This window comes from Narcine bancroftii, chromosome 1 (genome assembly GCF_036971445.1).
Source record: "Narcine bancroftii isolate sNarBan1 chromosome 1, sNarBan1.hap1, whole genome shotgun sequence".
NCBI classification, from domain to species: Eukaryota; Metazoa; Chordata; class Chondrichthyes; order Torpediniformes; family Narcinidae; genus Narcine; species Narcine bancroftii.
This window is the reverse complement of record NC_091469.1, coordinates 328,492,793-328,515,106: the sequence shown is the minus strand read 5'-3', so window position 1 is coordinate 328,515,106 and position 22,314 is coordinate 328,492,793. Positions and strand designations below refer to the sequence as shown.

Sequence of the window (22,314 nt, the reverse complement as noted above, 5' to 3'; positions counted from 1 at the left end):
CAGACTAACAGATTGGTAGTTCCCTGCTTTCTTTCTTTCTTTCTCTTTTCTCCCCTCCTCCTCCCCAACCTTCCCATCCTCCTCCCCCACCTCCCCTTCCTCCTCCCAATCTCTCCCTCCTCCTCCCCATCCTGCTCCCCCTCCACCCCATCTCCTCCTCCCCACTGCCCCTCCTCCTCCCCAACCTTCCCATCCTCCTGCCCCACCTCCCCTTCCTCCTCCCAATCTCTCCCTCCTCCTCCCCATCCTACTCCCCCTCCACCCCATCTCCTCCTCTCCACTGACCCTCCTCCTCCCCACTTCCCTCCTTCTCCCTCACCTCCTTCTCCTCCTCCTCCATCTTCCCCCTCCTCCCTATCCTCCCATGCCCTCCTCCCCCTCCTCTTTCTTCTCCTCCTCCTCTGTAAGTAGTAGAAGTCATATTTCTTACTGTCTATTCCACAAGGACAATTCTAGAAAATCGAAAAATGGTAAGGAGAACATCTATTACATCTAATGCCATCTCTTTCATAAATCTGGGATAAAAAATCATGTTCCTTTGGATTTACTGCTTTTGAATCTCACCAAATTTTCTGGTACTTTTTAAAACAATCTTTTATCATTCAATGTAAAATCATTTACGAAAAACATCAAAAATAGTCCATTTTTACACTTGCCAGCCAATCAAATCAGAAATGTTAAGGTGGCAAAATAAACCAGTGTTCATATTACTATAAGAGTTCCTGTACAAAATAGCAAGTGGATTCTTAATGATATTTTGAAAGGAAAGGAGAGCCCAGAGTCATGTGTGGTGGTACTCAGCACTCACATTTGATTTTGGGATTCAGGAGGACAAAGGTCGACCATGATCCTGTCGTGGAGAGAATGGAGAGCACTGATTTCTTTGGTGTGCATGTAAATTGAATGTTAACATCCTGGACCCATATCTCATTAGTCAGGAAGGTGCAGCAGCACATATGCTTCCAAAGGAAGTTGAGGAGGGCAAGGCTACTGGTCATCAACCTAACCACATCTTTCAGTAGTACAATTGAGAATGTCCTGTCTGGCTGCGTCATTGTGTGGGACGGTAGCTGTAAATCATCGAACTGGAAGTCAATACAGCGGATTGCCCGAGAAGATCTCCTTTCTTCTAGGAGACAATATTTTCTGGGAACATTTCTTAAACAGGGCTTAAAGAAACATTGAGGACCCTCTCCATCTGGCACATGGTGACTTTGACCCACTACCATTAGGAAGGAGATATAAGAGCATCAAAATCAGGACTGCTTCACACAGGCGAATGTGGAGGCCAGATCATTGGGTCCATTTAGGGCAGAGATTGGTCGGTTCTTGATTAGGAAGACAGGGTTAGGATACAGCATCCTGTAGGAAGGTAAATCATAAATCATCCCAATATAAATACACCATGGTCCGATGAAAAGCTCTTTTGTGCCATCAGATGATAATAAACTTGAACGTGAATGCCAGCCAATCTCTGCACCCCGACAGTCCCTTACCCTGTCTTCCTAGGCACATCAGCCCTCACAATAGGTTTCCATTTGTGTGTTCTTGTTCCTTCCCTCACCCCTGACCAATCATCAAGAAAGAAAAATGATGGCGCTGCTGGAGCTGTTGTAATGGCAACGCTGATGCTGCTGCAGACCCAGGAGAGCGGAGAGTGGAGACACAGCTCTGCTCCGAAAGGTTCAGCTGCCAGGTCCTAATGCTGGCCGCTCTGTACAGGTTTTAAACGGCCTGTCTGAGGGGCCAACGATGTTTGTAAGTAAATTCCTGCAAACACAGGGTTTGTGCCCAAGATGATTTCACCTGTGCTTGGCAGTAGCCACAAAGCATTCCAGACTCTGGGGAGTAGCAGACCCATGCAGGGCATCTGAAATTTGAGGAACACCCTCTGTTGAGAAGGAGCAGAGGAGATGATCCTACAGGAGAGTGACCACCACACCAGATCAGCGAGGGCTCAGCAGCTGAGGTACTCATACATGGCTCATGGGAACCAGATATTGGAGCCAGGATTTAAGAGGGTGCTGACGGCAAGAAGGGCCACAAAAAGCCTCAGGCGCTGAAGGCTTCCTGATCGTTTCGGAGGTTTGGATCTGGAGCTCGGGCTGGCGATGAATCGAACAGGAGTCTGTGCAGCGTGGAGGCTGTGGGAGCGCAGGAGGCGAATCCACGAAGATACTCAGTGACTCTGAAAGGACTCTCTTTTGCTTCTATTTTATTATTGGGGGGTTGCTGGGCAATGCTCATGGTGACTCTTTGTCTGCCTTACGGTAGGCAGAAGGCAATTTTGTGTAATATTACATGTTCTATACTATTACGTAACAATAAAGGAATCTTGAATCTCTTTAATCTGATGTATTGAATCTTCATTTAGCTTTATGTCTCTCTCTCATAAATACCCTCAAGACATATGCTTCATTCTCTGGTGAACATACAGTATCTTGATCAAGGATCCCTTAGCCTCTTTGCACAGATGTTGCCTGACCTGTTGAGTACTTGCATCATTTTCTGTGTGCATTTCAGATTTACAGCATCTGCAGATTTTGCTTTGTAAGCACTGAACCTGGGCAAGCCTTGGCACCAGGGTTGTCTTTTGTCCTCTCCAGCTGTGTGATGCTGGCATACTTCCAAAGTGCCTTGAAAAACTGTATTGCCACATACCCACAGCCTTGGAACCCAGAGCCAATAAGTGACTGGAGCACGCCGCTACAGAGAGATTTATACACTCTCCCCTGTCCCACTCTGTCAACAACATACCAGCTATCTGCCCTCTGCACTCTCAGTCTTGATGAAGAGTTCTGGCCTGAAACGCCGACAATTGCTTGACTCCCACTAATGCAACTCGGGTTGAGTTCCTCCATCAGATTGCTTGAAGTCACTGGAGCAGCCACGTTAAATCTCTCCAATAAAACTGTCACTGAGAGAAAGGTAGGCTGAGAGAGTTAGGCTCTGGACAAACTCCCTGAAAGTCAACATACCCCCAGAGTGTCAATGAAACAGGTTACATTGGCTTTGCCGAAGTAATCTGCTGTGCTTAGACCATAAAACATAGGACTAGAAATAGGCTATTCAGCCCATCGAATCTGCCCCACCATTTAATCATGAACTGATTCATTTCCCCACTCAGTCCCACTGCCTGGGCTTCTCCTCATAACCTTTGATACCCTGGTTAATCAAGTACCTACCAATCTCTGCCCTAAATGCACCTAATGATCTGGCCTCCACAATCGCCTGAGGCACAAATTCCACAGATTTATCACCCTCTAGCTGAAGAAATACCTCCACTTCCCTATTCTAAGTGGAAGCTTGTCCATCTTACCTCATAACAAAGGAATATGAGCCATATTTGTTGGTTCAACAATTTTTTGCCTCATTAACATGGATACTCATTAAAAGTACCTGGAGTTGTTTGACTTGGTGCTTTCATTGAATTGTCAACAGGCATATCTCAAGCCATGTTTAGATGGCACAGCCATGAATGATGGGTTGCTTTCCAAAAAGTTCGCTGAACAAATATCAGATGGTTGGATAATTTCAGATTATGGAGCAAAAAAGAGATAGAAACCAGGTGATTAAATAGGTTTTCATCAATATCATTGGTGATAATGGTGGCAGGGAAGTGAGGGGCTCAACAACTGAAGGACCCTACGGTGGCCATGGCAGTGAACCAGTGAGGGATTCAGCAGCTGAGGGGCTGCAGGCTGCTGAAGACTGGCTCCTGAGAACTGGGATTCGACTGGGAGCTGAGGGCAAGAAGGGTTCCCGAAGGGCCTTGGGCGCTGAAGGCTTCCTGGTCATGTCAGGGGTTTGAATCTGGAGTTTGGATTGCTGATGTGCGGCTGTGGAGGCGAATCCGCAGAGATACTAATGGCAACTTTCATCAGCCCCACAGCAGGCAGAAGGTGAATTTGTGTAATATTACATGTTCTACACTACTACAATATAATAAAGGAATCTTGAATCTCCAATCTGTTATATTATATGCTTGGGTAGAACAACCATTTGTGACCATGAACCTTCAGCTGTTTCATCAGTTACCTTCCCTTGATCACGAGGTCTGAAAAGGGGGGTGTTTGTTGATCGATCCACAATGTTCAGTTCCACTCACATCTCCTGTACCTGTGAATAGTCCACATCTGCATGGGTTGGCAAATGGCATTCAACTTCGTCAACATGGTGTGTTCCGCTAGCTCCTCATAACATTCAATGATATAATTGAAGATTCAAGATCCCTTTATTGTCATGTAATAGGACAGAACATGTAATATTACATAAAATTGCCTTCTGCTTGCTGTTAAGCAGAGAAAGGAATTGGCATTAGTGTCACCTGATGCCGCTTACAGTTGGAGAGAAAGAGAAGCAAAAGGGATTCCCTTTAGTCACTGAGTATCTGTGGATTCACCTCCTGCGCTCCCGCAGCCTCTTCAGCCGCACAGACTCCTGATCTCCAGATTTAAATCTCCGACGTGGTCAGGAAGACTTTGGCACCCGAGGCCCTTCGGGAGTTCTTCCCCTCAGCACCTGGCTCCAATACCTGGTCCAATGAGCCAGTGCCCAGCAACCTGCAGCCTGTGAGGGTCCCTCAGATCACCGATCACCCCCCCCCACTCTGTTCACACCCCCTCCCCTCACTCTGACCACCCCTACACTGATCACCCCCTAGTATAATCAAATTCCCACTCCCCTCACTCTGTCCAAACCCTGCTCTGATCTCCCTCCACTTTACCAATCCCCACTTTCAACAAACCTCACTCTCATTAAAATCCTGCCTTTATCCAAACCCTACTCTAAGCAAGTCCACCCTCCTCAACCTATCCTCCTATTAACCCCCATACCATCTCCTTGAGAGAATGTAGAGGATCCCATGAGACTATTTTGGAAAAGTGCAGGATAATCTACATCAGACCAGTCAATGTTAACCCTCCCCTCACGTCACTGCCCATGTTATTATCCACTGTATGTGGAACTTGGATATGAGTAAATTAGCTGCTGTATTTCCAGCAATGACCATCCTTTACACCAGCCATTCTCGACAGGTGGCAGGTGGGGCCGGGGTGGGAGGTACACATTTAAGGCAGGGCCACAGACTGAAATCATAAAATATTCTTCATGCTTTTTAAGTAATCAGTAGATGAGAAGTAATGAAGAAAACAACTAATCTTGACTGCTTCACAGGGAAGAGGTGACCCTCTTTCAGGGTTACGTCTGGGCCCATGTGTCATTAGAGTGAGTGCATGCAGTGTCAAAATGGACGGTGGCCGAGTTCCAGGAATATTGGCCTCCCAGGGGATCAAATGTGTCATTTGATAATAACAACAGGATTTGTAAATAGTGTGTAACAAAGGGACTGTATTAATTTACCACTTTTCACACATTTTCAACAATACCAATAGTGTATTAAGATGCAGCTCTTTGTACGTGAGGGGGAACTTCTTCACACAGAGAGTGGTGGAAGTATGCAAAGAGATTCCAGCTGACGTGGGGAATGCGGGCTGAATTTTAACATTTAAGAGGAATTTGGACAGGTACATGGATGAGAGAGGTATGGAGGGCTATGAACTGGGTGCAGGTCAGTGGAACTAGGCAGAATAACAGTTCAGCACAGACTAGAAGGGCCAAAGGGCCTGTTTTCTGTGCCGTAATATTCTCTGATTCTGTGGTTCTAAAGTTTGTGATTTGTCAGGTTGTAGTTTGAATAAACTTTTGTAAAAGAAAGAGCCAGAGACAAATCCACTCTCCTTGACTTGGAAGGGATTTCTCTTTCTCTCATACTGTAAGGGGTGCCGGGTGGCACTAATGGAGACTCTGCCTTATGGCAGACAGAAGGCAATTTCATATAATATTACATGTTCTGTACTATTATATGACAATAAAGGAATCTTGAATCTTGAACTTGTATGTGGTGTCCTGGTGATGGGTCTTGGGTGTGTCTTCCTCTGCTTTGGTTCAGCATTGTTTAGCCGTCTCTCCACCAGTATACCAGCTCAAAGTACAAACCTGCCACAACACACAGGCGGGATCAACCTGTCTCATTCAGATGGAGAAGGAGTGTGGGGAATGGGAGTACAGATCTTGTTCTGAACCCTTCCCTGGGTATCCGAGAAGCTCATTCCTGTTCACCCCACCAAACCTGATTTTAACTTGGGCAGGAAGACCTAAGAAACTGGAGGGGTCTTTCCCAAAACATTGCAGACTGAGGTCCTACAATGTCATGAAGCCCAACTGAGCTGAGGAGACCATCCAGGAACAGAATCTCGCCCAGGATTATTCTTTTTAACCATCCCTTGTAGCTACAGAAGAATCAGGATATAAAACACAGACTTCCCAGACTGAAAGATTTTTCCTTACATGCCAATTTCATTGGTGGGAGCAACATCATCATAGAGTTCCTGATCCTGGACTGGTTGCTTCACTGGAGGAAGATTCTTTGACTTTGACCATTGTTTTCTTCCTGATGTCGGCATGTCACCTTAATGTACATCTGCAGAGGAGAACTGAGGAAAAGGAATAGGTCAGTGGTTCTCAACTTTTTTCTGTCTAAGGCCCACCTGGCTTCTGGCCTAACATGCCATGGCCCACTAGTGACAATGACAGCAATATTTTCAAGTCAAAGGCGGCTCTGTAAGAAGGACACTTTTATATGCATTCTTAGCCCCCTGCTCTACTCGCTTTACACCTATAACTGTGTGGCTTGGTTTGACAACGACACCATCTACAAATTTGCCGACAATACCACAGTAGTGGATCGTATAAAAAGGGGCGATGAGTCAGCATGCAGGAAGGATATTGAGTATTTGACTGAATGGTGCACCAACAACAACCTCGCACTCAATGTTGCCAAAACTAAGGAGCTGATTATTGACTTCAGGAAGGAAAAACCAGAGTGATCATTGGGGAATCAGAGGTGGAGAGGGTGAGAAAATTTAAGTTCTTGGGGGTCACTATCTCGGAGGATCTTCCCTGAACCAAACACTCTAAAGACATCATGAAGAAAGCATGTCAGCACCTCTACTTCCTCAGGAGTTTGCGGAAGTTTGGTATGATGCCAGAAATACTAGCAAATTTCTACAGAGGTGTGGTGGAAAGTGAGTTGACCAGCTGCATCATGGTCTGGTGTGGGGACACCAATACCCTGGAGCATAAATCCCTCTAAAAGGTAGTGGACACAGCCCAGGACATCACAACCCTCACCACTATCGAGAACATCTACAGGGAACACTGCCTTCAGAGAACAGCAGCAATCATCAAAAATCCACACCACCCAGAACACACTCTGTTCTCGTTGCTGCCATCAGGAAAGAGGTGTCAGTGACACAAGACTCACACCACCAGGTTCAGGAACAGCTGCTTCCCCTCCACCAACAGACTCCTCAATGACAAATACAATCAGAGACTCATTAAGGACTCTTACTTTTGCAGTATATTGATTATTTCTTCTCTGTGTTGTACAGTCAGTTGTTTATATTTCTTTATTTGTTTACACATGCACGTTATGTACATTTTTTTTGCACTACCAATAAGAGGAAATTCTGCCTCGTCAGCAGGAAAAAGAACCTCAGGGTTGTACTCGACAATCAATCTGAAATCTGAAAAGTCCAAATATGAATCTAATTATAGAATTTTATTTTACATTTTAAAGCAACAAAAAAAAACACACTGCAAGCATTCACTGAACATAAAAACTCCCAATCAAAATAAAAGCTCAAGTCACTTTCATGAGACACATGTGAAAGATTCCAGTCAGGTTATAAGGTCCACCATAGGCACAGAGTTGGCCTCACCAAGAGTATACAATGACCAGCTCCTCGCCACAGACTCAAGGCACTCCACCTTTCTAATTCTCCTAGACCTTAGCGTAGCGCTCGATACTGTGGATCACGCCATTTTAATAGATCGCCACCTGCAGTGGGTCAGTTTAGATGGCACAGCCTGCACTGGTTTAAATTTTATCTCAGTGATTGGACTTTCTCAGTCAACATTGGCAAATTTTCATCCTCTTCTGCTACCCTTTCCACTGGGGTCCCACAAGGGTCTATTCTGGGCCCCATTCTCTTCTCCTTATATATGCTTCCTCTCAGCCATATCGCGGCATCTCCTTCCACTGCTACATTGATGATACTCATCTCCATCTCCCCTTGAAATCCAGTGATCAAGCAAAGCCTTATCGACTGTCTGGAGGACATAAGGTGCTGGATGGCTCAAAACATCCTGCAGCTAAATGAAGGCAAATCTGAGATCATCCACCAAAATTATCGCCAATACTCTTGATACCTTAGCCACCCTCATAAAACCCCATGCCAAATCCCTTGGTGTGATATTCGATTCCACCTTCAAATTTGACAAACAAGTCAATGCAGTGGTAAAAGCTAGCCTTTTCCAGATCCGCACTATTGCCAAAATCAAATCATTCCCGTCACTGAAAGACCATGAAAAAGTTATCCACACCCTCATTTTCTCCCGTTTAGACTACTCTGTCTCTCTCTATACACGGGAATTAGTCAGTCGTCATCATCCCATCTGTAAGTTGTGCAGAATGTGGCAGCAAAGCTCCTGACTGGAACCAAGTAAAGGGACCACATCACCCCTATTCTGGCCTCCCCTTCACTGGCTGCCAGTATGGCTCAAAATAGAGTTTAAAGTTCTCCATTTTGTTTACAAAGCCAATAATGGACTAGCCCCCTCCTACATCACTGATCTCCTAACGCCTCACTCCACCTGCAGACCCCTCAGATTGGCCAATTTAGGGAGCTCGGTTGTTCCACCCTCAAATCTCAAACTCGGGGAGATGGCGCCTTCGCGATAGCAGCCGCCAAATCATGGAACAACATTCCTCCCTCCGTCAAATCAGCCCCTTCCTTTACCTCTTTCAAATCCAGGCTGAAGTTGGATTTTTACTCATACGTGTTCTGAGGTGATTGTTGATTGTCACCATGTCGTATCTACAATTCTGAACCTCGGGTACCCGTTTCATCCTGCACTTTAAATAGCTGCACAAGTTAAGATGTCATTTAGGATCTGTACAGCACTTTGGTCAATGTGAGTTGTTTTAAATGTGCGATATAAATAAACTAACTGAACTAAATCCTGTTCCTGAAGTTTCTTCAACAGTTTCCAAAACCTGCTCCTGTTATAGATAATGTACACCTGGGATTTGCCTCCACCCGGGAGGACTGAGACATGACCTCAGACCCACCCTGACCTCAGTGGGTTGGGAAGTCGCTTTTGCCCACACAAACACATTCATTGGGCCATGGCCCACTGGTTGGGAAACACTGGATTAGGTGAATGAATGGATGAGACAGAAAACCTTGAACTTTGTAACTCTTTGGTACCCAGAATATTTCCGCAGCAATGTTGTTATTGCACAGGGGCAATGACTGTTCATTGGCATCAGGTAAAATTCTCCTGTTCTTTGTCAATATAACATCTAACCACAAAGGTTGAGGAGGGAAGAATAGCAGACATTGTGTATATGGATTTCAGCAAGGCAATCAATAAGTTTCTGAATGGTAGGCTGCTCTAGAACATAGAACATGACAGCACAATACAGGCACTTTAGCCCTCAATATTGTGCCAACACATATATTCCTTAGAAAATATTAAACTTCCCTACCCCATAACCCTCTATTTTCCTTCCATTCATGTGCTTGTCTAAGATTCTCTTAAATGCCCCTAATGTTCCAGCCTCCACCACCATCCCTGGAAAGGCATTCCAGCTGCCCACTACTCTCTGTGTAAAAATCCTACCCCTGATGTTTCCCCTAAACTTCCCCCCCTTCACTTTGTACAGATGTCCTCTGGTGTTTGCTATTCCTGTCCTGGGAAAAAGGCACTGGCTGTCCACCCTGTCTATGCCTTTCACAATCTTGTAGACCTCGGTTGTTGGTGACTAAACCAGCTCCCCCACCAGGCTTGCTTGGTGCAGAGGGTGGGTAGACATCCTGCAGGAAGAAAAACAAGACCTATCAAAGGGCAGAAGAACGCTCTTGTAGGGTCAACGGCCATCTAGCAAACTCGTGCCATGAAGCGCAGAAAGGTCATCCCTTTATCGAAGCTTGGTCTGGCCATTCACTGCAACAGAACTTCCCCCGGCTGACTTGGATCTGACCATGCCACTGAATCTGGATCTGTGCAACCCCTACTCACCTAAATCCATTCACACACACGCTGTTCCTTTCTGAGGAGTGTGATATACTCATATCAAACCCTATAAACTGATTGAAAGAAACAATCATCATCTTATAGGATGGATAGCCAGAAGACTTCTATTAAGTCTTAGTTCATCCTATGGTCCAAAGAGAAAAGATCCAGCTCTGCTAACTTTGCCACATAAGACTTATTTTCCAATCCAGGATAAATCTCCTCTGCACCCTCTCCATAGCTTCCACATCCTTCCTATAATGAAGTGACCAGAACTGAATACAATATTCTAAGTGTGATCTCACTAGAGATTTGTAGAGCAGCAACATGACCTCTCCACTCTAAAACTCAATCTCCTTATTAATGAAGCCCAACATCCCTTAGGACTTCTTATCTATCCTATCAACCTGCGCAACGACCTTGAGGGATGCGTGGATTTGAACTGCAAGGTCCTTCTGTTCATCCGCACTCCTAAGCAACCATCCATTAACCCTGCACTCAGGCTTCTGGTTTGTCCATCACCTCGCACTTATTCGGATTAAACTCCATCTGCCACTTTTTCCTCCCATCTCTGCATCCTGCTTACATCCTCTCGTAACCTACGACAACCTTCAGCACCATCCACAATTCCTCCAACCTCATCCACCAACTTAATGACCCATCTTCATTTAGGTCATGTATAAAGATCACAAAGACCAGGGGTCCCAGAACAGATCCTTGTGGCCCCTCCACCAATCACTGACCTCCAGGCACAATACTTTCCTTCCACTACTACTCTCTGCTTTATACATGGCAGCCATGATTCCATGCATCCCATGCCTCATGACTTTCTGAACAAGTTTCTCATGGGGGATCCACGGGAAGTTTAGATCACACAGGATCCAAAGAGAGCTGGCAGAATGGATAGTATATTGGCTTCATGATAGAAACCAGAGGATGACGGTGGAAGGTGGTTGCTCAGACTGACTAGTTGTGTGCCACAGGGATTGGTGCTAAGCCCATTCCTGTTTGTCACCTGTATCAGTGATATAGATAAAAATGTACATGTCATGATTAGCAATTTTTGAGGATGATTCTGAAATGTCCGGTATTGAAGATAGTTGCCAGAGATTGCAGCAGGACCTTCAATACATAATTTCCTGAAAGTGGTGTCACAGGTGGATAGGGTTGTAAAGAGGGCTTTTGGCATATTGGCCTTCATAAATCAAAGTACAGGAGATATTTCTGAGGCCAAACTTGGAGAATTGTGTGCAGGTTTGGACATCTAACTACAGGAAAGATATCAATAAATTGAAAGAGTTCAGGGATGATTTACTAGGATGTTGCCCGAATTTCAGGAACTGAGTTACAAGAAAAGGTAAAACAGGTCAGGACTTTATTCCCTGGAGCGTAGAAGAATGAAGAGAGATTTGATAGAGGCATTTAGAATTATGAGGGGGATAGACAGAGTAAATGTAGATAGGCTTTTTCCACTGAGGGTAGGTGAGATACAAGCCAGAGGACATGGGCTAAGGGTGAAAGGGGAAAAGTTTAGGGGGAACATGAGGGGGGAACGTCTTCACTCAGAGAGTGGTGGGAGTGAGGAGCGAGCTTTCAGTTGAAGTGATAAAATGTGGGTTCAATTTTAACAGTTAAAAATAATTTGGACAGATAAATGAATGGGAGAGGTATGGAGGGCTATGGGCAGCTCAGTAGTTCTAGGAAAAAATGGTTTGGCACAGAATAGAGGGCCCAAGATGGCCTGTTTCTGTAATTGTTCTACGGTCTTATGGAAGGGGGGCCATGCAGAGTCCCAAAGAGGCCATGGCTAATCAAAAATTGAGTATGCCTGCTTGACTCTTGCCCTTGAAGGCCCATGGGACAAGCTGACCTCATCAAAGCCACTGTATTGAAAGTTATTATAATTTTTCTGCCACAGTGTAGCTTCACAAGCTGTAAGGAACTCATCATGGTTAGATGAGAGTTTCAATTAATCCCAAAAGTGGCATGATTGTGAATAGCAGGGTGTCATGTGATGATTTGACCCCTATTGTTCGTAATTAACTCTGCTGCCTTCACTCACAAACTTAGAATTGGTTGGTTTGGATGTAGTCACTATCTGTAAAGGGGAGAAGAATGATAACATGGCAAGACAAGGGGAGGATGAGATAGATTCATCCTGGAAACGTGAACCATTTCAGTTGTACACCTGCTGCCTGATTTGCGGAGTGTTTCCATTCCTCTCTGCTTTGTTTCACGGAGCCAGCACTGGAGTAATTTGTTTTTGGCTCCATGGATTTGACATCTGGTTCTCCTGATGGAATCCTGAATCGTGGCAGGAAATTGAACCCCTCTCAGGAAAATAGGTGATAGAGGAATACACAGATAATATAAATACATTTTCTCTCTGCCAGATATTTGATCTCTGAATAGTTTTGTCAAAAGTCCTTCTGTAAAAGATCCAACAATCAACCAGAATCAGGGTAGAATTTGTCATAGTTCCTGGCATGCTTTAATGGGGCTGAGAAACGTTAAAGAGAGAACAACTGTAGACACTGAAGCTTTCTGTACTGAGACAAAAAAACTTGTACTGAGGCAGATCATTTTGTCCCGAGACTGAATCTGTACGGTACCATAGGCGGAACGGTTAGTGTGGAGGTTAGCGTAAGGCTCCTGCAACCCAGGTTTTAATCTGGCGGTGTCTCTAAGGAGTTTGTACGTTCTCCCCGTGTCTGCGTGGGTTTCATCCGGGTGCTCCAGTTTACTTCCACCCTTGAGAAACATACGAGGTTCACAGGTTAATTGGTATATCATGGCAGCCTAGGTCTGTGAGCTGTATTACCATCCAGTAACACTAAAATTAGGAAAAAAAGTTAAATTTTGAATTGGGCTGTGCTGATACTGAAATCTGGGACTGTACTGAGGCAAAACCATACTGTACATAGACTGAAACCTGTACTGCATTAAGACTGATACCTGTATTAAGGCTGAAACATACTGCACTAAGATTAAATCATATTGTGCTGAGAATGAAGCTGACACCTTACTGATACTGAAACTTCTACTGACACTGAATTGTACTGTATTGAGACTGAACTCTGTACTGAAGCCTCCACTCTCTACCATCCTGCATCTTTAGAAAATAAATGTAATGAACTTAGAGCCAAATTACAGCAGCAGAGGGGCATCAGCTGTGCTTCACTGAGACATGGCTGATCGAGGGCATTCTGGACACAGCGCTACAGCCCGAGGGTTTCACCTTCCACCATGCAGACTGAACACCAGTATCAGGTAAAGGCAGAGGAGGTAGTGTTGGCATCACCGTCAGTTCATCACAGGGCACAAATGTGTCAGTTTTGTCCCAGTCCTCCTCCCCCAACCTGGAACATCTACCGATCAAGTGTCGTACATTTGATCTGCCAAGGGCGTTCACCACCATCATTCAAGTCGCTGTGTGCATCAGACTGGCACTTGAGGGGCGGAGCACTGTGATCAACAGCCATGAGACCCTCACCATCCAGGCCATTCCCTCTTCTCACGGCTACCATTAGGTAGGGGGCACAGGAGCCTGGAGACAAACACCCAACGGTAGAGCTTCTTCCTCCGCCATCAGATTTCTGAATGGACAATAAACCACAGACACTACCTCACTTTCTGTTGTTTTGCAATGATTTATTTATTAAAAAAAATGAAAATTATAGCAATTTTGCACCTGTAATGCTGCCGCAAGACAATGAATTTCACAATTAAGACTGAAACTTGTATTGAGACTGAAACATGCAGTTTGGTGGACTGTGCAGAACAAACCATCACTGGTTCAACAGGCAGAAAAGCACTAAGAGGGCACAGTGAGACACACACAGAACACTGCTGGCCATCCACTGCACCCTGACCTGTCTCCAGCCATCTTGACTATGTCTTGCCACTGGGTCCAGATAGGCCGGGGCAAGAGAGTGAGGCTGATGACCTGCGCAACTTTCCCTCACTTTAATCCAAGTCAAGAGCAAGTCATGACTTAAACCCATGACTTCATGACTGAGGCTGAAACCTGTGCAGCTCTAAGATTTAATTGTATTGTACTGACAAGCCTGAACTATACTGAGGCTGAAACCTGTATTGAGACTGAATCGTACTGTACTGAGGCTGAAACCTGTCATGTATTGAGACTGAATCGTACTGTACTGAGCCTGAAATCTGCAGTGAGACTGAATCGTAGTGTACTGAGGCTGAAATCTGCAGTGAGACTGAATCATTCTGTACTGAGGCTGAAACCTGCAGTGAGACTGAATCGTTCTGCACTGAGCCTGAAATCTGCAGTGAGACTGAATCGTTCTGTACTGAGGCTGAAATCTGCAGTGAGACTGAATCGTTCTGCACTGAGCCTGAAATCTGCAGTGAGACTGAATCATTCTGTACTGAGGCTTAAACAAAAACAGAAATGCTGGAAGAACTCATCCAGTAAGGAAACAATTCAGCATTTCCGGTCAGTGACCCAACTAAAAGCGCTGGCTTCTTTTTCCTGTATTGACGATGAAGTGTTCTTTTACCGATATTGAAACAAATTGAACTGAGAATGAGAAATATTTTGTGCAAACTAAAATAAAGGTACTGAGACAGATTTGCCATAACATTTGGCAATATAACACCTGTTGTTTGAGCCCTGGGAGTGCTGATTTGCTTCGTTTGGCATTTAAATTTCTGGTGCACACTCAAATTGGAAGTCATGCCAGGCGTCACATTGGAAAGGGTGCTATCTTTTGCAAAGTGATCAGATGGTGGATGTATGCAGATTAGACAGATCATGACCTCAATTATGTGGCAGCAATGATCTGATGACATAACTGCCAAATGAAGCTCAGTGATGTATTCAATGTTTTTGGTGGATGAATGCAGGGTACCAGGGAGAGCACTACTGTTTAGCCAGTAAAGAGGATATGTGCAGTATTGGTCACCACATCATAGGAAGGATTTGTTTGCACTGGAGAGGGTTCAGAAAAGATCCATCAGGATGTTGCATCGGATGGAGTTACGATAAGAGACTGGATAGACTGAATTTGCCTTCCTAGGAGCTGAAGAGGATTAGGGGAACATGAATAGTTTACCAAATTCTAAGACACATAAGATTAGTTACTTCAGAGTTGAGATTTATCATCAGAGTGCATACATGACATCACATGCAACCCTGAGATTCTTTTCCTGCAACAGACAGAATTTCTACTTATCGGTATTGCAAAAAACTGCACTCAAGATACGTATACAAAAGAGAGAAATGTAAACAAGGAAAGAAGTGCAAACAACCTGACTGTGCAATACAGAAAATAAAGATGTCGGCCCTGATCTCATCATTGAAGTATGGGCAAAAGGCAGGCAGGCACCTGAATAAAGAGGTGAGGGAATGAGGGAAGATAGGTCTAGAGGAGGAGCACAGGCCCACAGGCAAGCGGTCAAAGGCGGATATGGGTGGGAGGACAGAAGAGAAATAAAGCTGCGAGGTGATCGGGGGAGGGCGTAGCTCTGTGAATGGTGAGACAAGGGGGTGGAGAGCTGGAGGAGAGGACACAGAGGGATGGGGAAAAGAGAGAAGGACAGGGGAGTGGCCTAACAGAAGCTGGAGAAGTTGATGTTAATGGTGCCTGATTGGAGGAGGGTGCCCCAGACAGAATATTAAGTGTTGTTCCTCCAATTTATGGGTAGCTTCAGTTTGGCAGTGCATGAGACCACAGACAGACATGGGGGACGGAATTGAAATGGTTGGCCACTGGGAGATTCCTGTCATTGATGATGACATAGCGAAGATGCGCAGTGAAACCATCTCCCAGTCTGTGGCCCATCTCTTCTGATATAGAGGTGACCATGATGGGAGCACCAGATGCATTGGTAGTCAAGTTTTACGTTAAAACTCTATCATGTGCATGTGATTAGGGATGATAGCTAGTATAAATGGGAGAGGGGGAGAGATCAGATATGGGTCGGGGGATGATTGGTGGACCCAGAATTGAAGGATGATGGACAAAAGGAGGCAGATGGGAGAGGGGGAAAAGTAGAGTTGACAAGCAGAGGCAGGTGAGAATGGGTAGCAGAGAAAGACAGGTAAGAAAAGGGGGAGAGAAAAAAAAGCAGATGGAACAAGGTAAAAACACAATGCTGGAGAAACTCAGCAGATCAAAGACAAAGATAAAGGTACATAACCAACGTTTTGGGCTTGAGCCCTTCATCAAGGTGTGAGTATAATGTTGGATGGTGCCTGAATATAATGGTGGGATGGGGTGGGAATGGGGTGGTAGGGGAAAAAGTACAGTCTCACAGGCAAGAGGTCATAGGTGGGTGAGGGAGGGGAGCACAAGGGAAAACAGGAGCAGTGGAAGGGAGATATCTCTGTGAACAGAGAGGGAAGGGGGTGGAAAGCTGAAGAAAAGAAGATAGAGGAATGCAGAAGAGAGAGAGAGAATGGGGAATGGTCTAGAAGAGACTGGAGAATGCCATCCAGTTGGAGAGTGCCCAGACGGAATATTAGGTTTGCTCCTTCAATTTACGGGCAACCTTAGTGTGGTGATAGGTATATACTGTTCTGTGCTGTCCTGTGTATGAGTGGCTGGCCCATCCACTGATGACTCAATTCCCTGTAACCCCTCCTCATGTGACCTGGCCTTAAAGGTCGACCTCCCTACCCCCTTCCATTCATTCGAGCACATGGAGTTGGGCCAGCCGGAATCTAATGTGTATTAAATGTGTATCGTTCCTCACTCAGCCTTTGGAGCCATTGATAGTACATATCACTTAGTTTGACAGTGCAAGAGACCATGGACAGAATATCAGTGTGGGAATGGGGCACAGAAATGAAATGGTCTGCCACTGGGAGATCCCTGTTAGTGATGAGGGCAAAGCAAAGGTGCTCAGCGAAGCGATCTCCCAGTCTGCATCCAGTCTCTCCAATGTAGAGAAGGCCACAGCGGGAGCACCAGGTGCGGTAGATGATTCCTGCAGATTCACAAGTGAAGTGGAACCTGGTGGGGGGTTGGGCAGGGGGAGGAGTTGTTATAAGTGGGGGGGGGTGGATCAGCAGGAAGACAAAGGCAACCAATGCCAGAATCTGATGTAAGGAAGATGATTCTGGGAACCATTAGGGAAGAGATGAAGGGCAGATGGAATGAGGTAAGAGAGTGGGTAATAGCTGGATGGAATCAGGAGGGGGAGGGGAATATAAAGGTGGGATGTGGTAGTGATGAGAAATGGCTCAAAATGGGAGGTCAGGATGTGGATGGGAAGAAGTAAGCAAGCGTAATCTGCAACTGAAAAACAGCGTTCATTCCTTTGGGTTGTAGGCTACCTTGGCAGAATTTGAGGCGCTGTTCCTCTAACTGGCAATTTGCCTCACCCTGGCAGGAGAGAAGGCTGAGGGTGAACTGATCTGGGAATGGCAAGGGGAGATTCAACTCCATCTCTCGTTCTCACACCTACATGTCTGTCAGTCAGCTCCCCTCCCATTTGTCCACTCTGGAAGTTAATTTTTAATCTAATTTTCCAGTTATTTGCAAAGCTTGTGAAGTAAGAAAGGTGCAAATATAGGCTTTTCCTTTGTCTTTCCTGTGTTTTAAGCGTGTCCTTTTATTTATTTGGAATTAATGTGAGAGAGAGAGAGAGAGAGAGAGAGGCAAAAAGGGAGGGGGAGAGAGAGAAAAAACAAAAGAGGGAGAAAGAGCAAGAGAGAAGGGGAGGGAGAGAGAATGAGGGAAAGAGAAAAGGAAAAAGGCAAAATAAGAGAGAGAGAGGCAAAAAGGGAGGGGGAGAGAGAGAAAAAACAAAAGAGGGAGAAAGAGCAAGAGAGAAGGGGAGGGAGAGAGAATGAGGGAAAGAGAAAAGGAAAAAGGCAAAATAAGAGAGAGAGAGAGAGAGAGAGGCAAAAAGGGAGGGGGAGAGAGAGAAAAAACAAAAGAGGGAGAAAGAGCAAGAGAGAAGGGGAGGGAGAGAGAATGAGGGAAAGAGAAAAGGAAAAAGGCAAAATAAGAGAGAGAGAGAGAGAGAGAGGCAAAAAGGGAGGGGGAGAGAGAGAAAAAACAAAAGAGGGAGAAAGAGCAAGAGAGAAGGGGAGGGAGAGAGAATGAGGGAAAGAGAAAAGGAAAAAGGCAAAATAAGAGAGAGAGAGAGATTATTCTTTTTATAGTGATTGTGTTCTGTAAAATGCAATGGCAGTTTGGATTCAGGTAATTCTTGTTTCCCTGAATGCAAATGGCTAACGTGCTGGGAGTTGCTGAGAGAATTGCTTGGTAAAGTACAAATGTTTCAGCTTCAGCCAGGGATTGGGCCACACATCAGCCATCCATTTGTCGACCATAGTGAACGAGAGAGAAAAAGAGGCCAAACAAGAGTTAGTCTACTCACAATCTCATAAAGAGGAAAGTTAAATGATGGGCACCCGCCTCCTGCTACTCATTTCATCTGCTCCTAATGGAAGCAGACATACGAATGCAAGGGAACTGGAGCAAGAATGTCGGCAAACCTTGATGGAAATGCTTAAATGAGAGACAGCTGAAAGAAAGCGGGGCTGGTGAAGGCAGAGGTTTAGAGGATGAAACCTCCAGGAAGATGCATGACCATAGCTGCCAGTCCCGCTTAAAAGTCAGGGACATTGCACCATGCAATCTGTTTGCAATGCTGCTAAAGCACTCCTCAGTGCTGATTGCTTATCAAACAGAAAACCACAAGAAAACTCCTTTGATTTCAACTATTAGTCTCAGACATTGGGTTATTTTATTCCCTTTACTGTGGTTCTGCATGAATGCGTGGGCTCATTAAAATGAACGATGGCTGTGATACAGAGCTGAACATTTTTTTTCACCGAAGCAGTAATGAACCCGGAGAGAATAGAAGGGAGGCCATTTGATTGAAGTGCTGGGCTTAATGCTGTTATCCCACGCTAAAGTGTTTTCCGAAGGCCTGAGCAGAGATCAATGTTATGCCACAGCTTGTGAGGCACAGGGGAATGAAAAGCAGTATCCTTTCTCTCAGTATTTTTCAGCTGTGATGTCAGGATTCGTTCTTGCGCTTATTGAATACAATGGACGAGGACAAGGTAACCATTGCTTACACAATAATTTAAAATTAGAATGACAGCAATTTGTTTTGAGATAGGGTCTGGGTTGATTTTTGTATGCTGCTGGTGTGTTTTACGAGCAAGGCAGATAGATTTGCCATCAACTTGCTATAATATTGCTGAATTCTTCATCATTTATAAATGAAAAAGTCATGACCCCCAACATTGCTCATAGAAAGAAAGAAAATATTTAGAATGATCGAATTTTACAGCAACTCTCACGTGCTTTCCATGCAATGAAATACTTCGGGCGGATTCACAAGAAAAGATTGGACAGACGAGGTTTGTATGTACTGGAATTTAGGGAACAAGAGGAAATCTACATTTAAGCTTCAAGATTCCTTTGCTGTCATGAACACAAAATTTGTTTTCATTTGTTTGCCCTGTAAAGCCATGCTAAGAGGAGCCACTCGTCCATCACCTCCCTCAAGACGAAAAGGAGAAGCAGAGGGCAGACCCTCAGGTGTCCGTGGGTTCCACCTCCCCTGCTCCTATTCCTCAGGGTCATGTCCATGAGGACTTTGGGCAGTGTGGGAAAAATGAGAGGAAACGGCAGGAGGAGATCACTTGTTATATTGTAAAATCACAGAAATGCTGGAGTAACTCAGCAAGTCTCGCAATGTTCATGGGAGGTAAAGATATATGAAATATATGCTTTGAGGCCTTAGTCGCTGGTTATATATCTTTACCTTTTATGGGCAATGCGAAACTTGCTGAGTTCCTCGAGCATTTCGGTGTTTTTACTACAATCACAGCACCTGCAGACTTTTGTGTTTCACTTGTGGAGAGATCCATGCCAGCCGCGGTGAGCGCCAATGTCTCAGGTACTCTATGCACAGAGGAGAATGAGGGCTCATTTTACTGAGTGCTATCACCAAGCTGATACTTCCTCATGGTTGATACCGGGATTATTGTCGGAAGAGAGTGTGTAAAATCATTGATGACCCCTTTGCACCCTGCACACAGCATCTTTCAGTTGCTCCTGTCGGGGAAGAAATATCTGACCCAGCACCATCAGCCTGAGGAACAGCTTCTTCCCACACGCAGTGAAAATACTGAACGACCAAAGGAACTCCTCACATTAACCATCTGAGACTCTCATATTTATGAAACAATATTTATCTATCTATTTATTTATTTGTATATATGAATACTTGCCCTGCATATATATTGTTTGTCTGTATGTATGTTATATCTGGTTGTGCGCCTGCATGATTTGCACCGAGGACCAGAGAAGGCTGTTTCGTCAGGTTGTACTTGTGCAAACAGATGACAATAAACTTGTCTTGATTGATCTATTTGTAAAATTCATCAATAGTCTGTGGGCAATAATTGCCCCTTGTGACTACCTGAGGAAAATGTTGGGGGCAGGGTATTCTATAGCAAGACTGCTTGAAAGAAATCAACTGGAAGGATGCCAGCTGGTTCAGTGGACTGTTTCCTGAGAAAACTTCCCTTTGTTAATGGTTTAAATTGATCATTTTTTACAGTACATCAGCATAAAGTGTGATAGGATACCATTTGGTAGTTAATACCTCACAGCTACATTGAGTAGAGTTTAATCCTGATCACTGGATATGCTTGAGCGGAGTTTGCAAATTCACCTTGTGACTTGGTTAGTTCCTTTCTGCATTTAGGGCAGTGCGCTTGGTGTAGCGGTTAGCGCAGCGCTTTAACACCACCAACGATCGGGACCGGGGTTTGAATCCCACGTGCCTCCGTGGGGTTTCCCCGGTTTCCCTGGTTTCCTCCCACCATTCAAAATGTACCAAAGGTCTGTCAATTGGGTGTAAATTTGGAGGCACAGATTTGTGGGCGTAATGGCCTGTAACTGAACTGCTTGTCTAAATTTTTTAAAAATGTAAATTTAAAAAATATATCCCAGAGACAGTCAGATAGGTTCAATCGGCCACTCTAAATTACTCTTTGGTGTCGGTTAATTGTACAGGAACCAAAGTGCCGATAGTGGCCACGTGAGAGAATTCAACTAATGTGGAGAGGGGAAATGGGATCAATAGGGTGGTTTCCTGTGAGCTTGTATGAACCTAATAGGCCAAATGAGGGAAGTCAAGCATAGTGAAGCTCCAAAGGGTTCAACCACCCAGACTTATGCCAATGGCTCTGCACAGGCTTCAAACAGCCTGTTAAAGGAGCAGACCATGTTCATCAGTAAAGTCCTGCAACCACGGTCTGTGCCCAAGAGGGCAGCGCCTGTGCTCAGCAGTGGCTACTAGGGCTTGCAGACTCCAGGGGAGAGTGCCCTGTGTTGAGAAGGAAAAGTGATAATGCCTAAGAAGGAAAAGACATTGAATGATTGAGATGTAGAGCATGGAGACAGGTCTTTCATTTCATATTTATGCTGACCAAGTCATCAATCTGAGCTTGTCCCATTTGCCTGTATTTGGCTCAGGACAGGTTGAATGTTGTAACGACAACAACCTTGCGGTCAACGTCAGCAAAACCAAGGAGATGATTGTGGACTTCAGGAGGAAGTCAGGGGAAACGACCCATTCCTTAACAAGGGTCAAGAATTTCAAATTCCTGGGTGTCAACATTTCCGAGGATTTGTCCTGGAGCCTCCATGTTGATGCATTCACAAAGAAGGCTCGTCAGCAGCTTTACTTTGTGAGGTGCCTGAGGAGATTTGGTATGTCACCGAAGACTCTCATAAACTTCTACAGGTGTACCATGGAGAGCATTCTGGCTGGTCGCATCACTGCCTGGTATGGAGGCACTAACTCTCAGTACAAGAATAAACTCCAGCGGGTTGTTAACTCAGCCTGCGACAACACAGGCACCAGATTTCACTCCATCAAGGACAGCTATATAAGGCAGCCTCTATCCTCAAAGATCCCCACCACTCAGGCCATGGCCTCTTCACTCTGGTACCAGCAGGGAAAAGGTACAGGAGCCTAAAGACAAGCACTCAGCGGCACAAGGACAGCTTCTTCCCCACTGCCATCAGATTCCTGAATAATCATTGAACCAGAGACACTGCCTGACTTTTCATGCACTATTATTTTTATTATTTATTTTTATAGTAATATTGTAAGATGGTTATAATCTGAATATTTTTCTTTGTGAAGCTGCTACAAAACATGGAA

General features: G+C 45.0%; 2 long non-coding RNA genes across 4 annotated transcripts in view; one reads left to right on the top strand and one right to left on the bottom strand.

The window, feature by feature from the left end:
• Positions 1 to 22,314, bottom strand: part of LOC138752078 (uncharacterized) — a 126,897-nt gene that overhangs the window by 15,781 nt on the left and 88,802 nt on the right. For all 3 annotated transcript variants that reach the window (XR_011350366.1, XR_011350360.1, XR_011350355.1), the window contains one exon: positions 6,349 to 6,494. This is a non-coding gene — a long non-coding RNA (uncharacterized lncRNA). The remainder of the gene's footprint in view (positions 1 to 6,348; positions 6,495 to 22,314) is intronic.
• The window catches only part of LOC138752067 (uncharacterized), a 109,967-nt gene continuing 106,730 nt past the window's right edge, over positions 19,078 to 22,314 (top strand). The window contains exon 1 of the long non-coding RNA XR_011350352.1: positions 19,078 to 19,189. This is a non-coding gene — a long non-coding RNA (uncharacterized lncRNA). The remainder of the gene's footprint in view (positions 19,190 to 22,314) is intronic.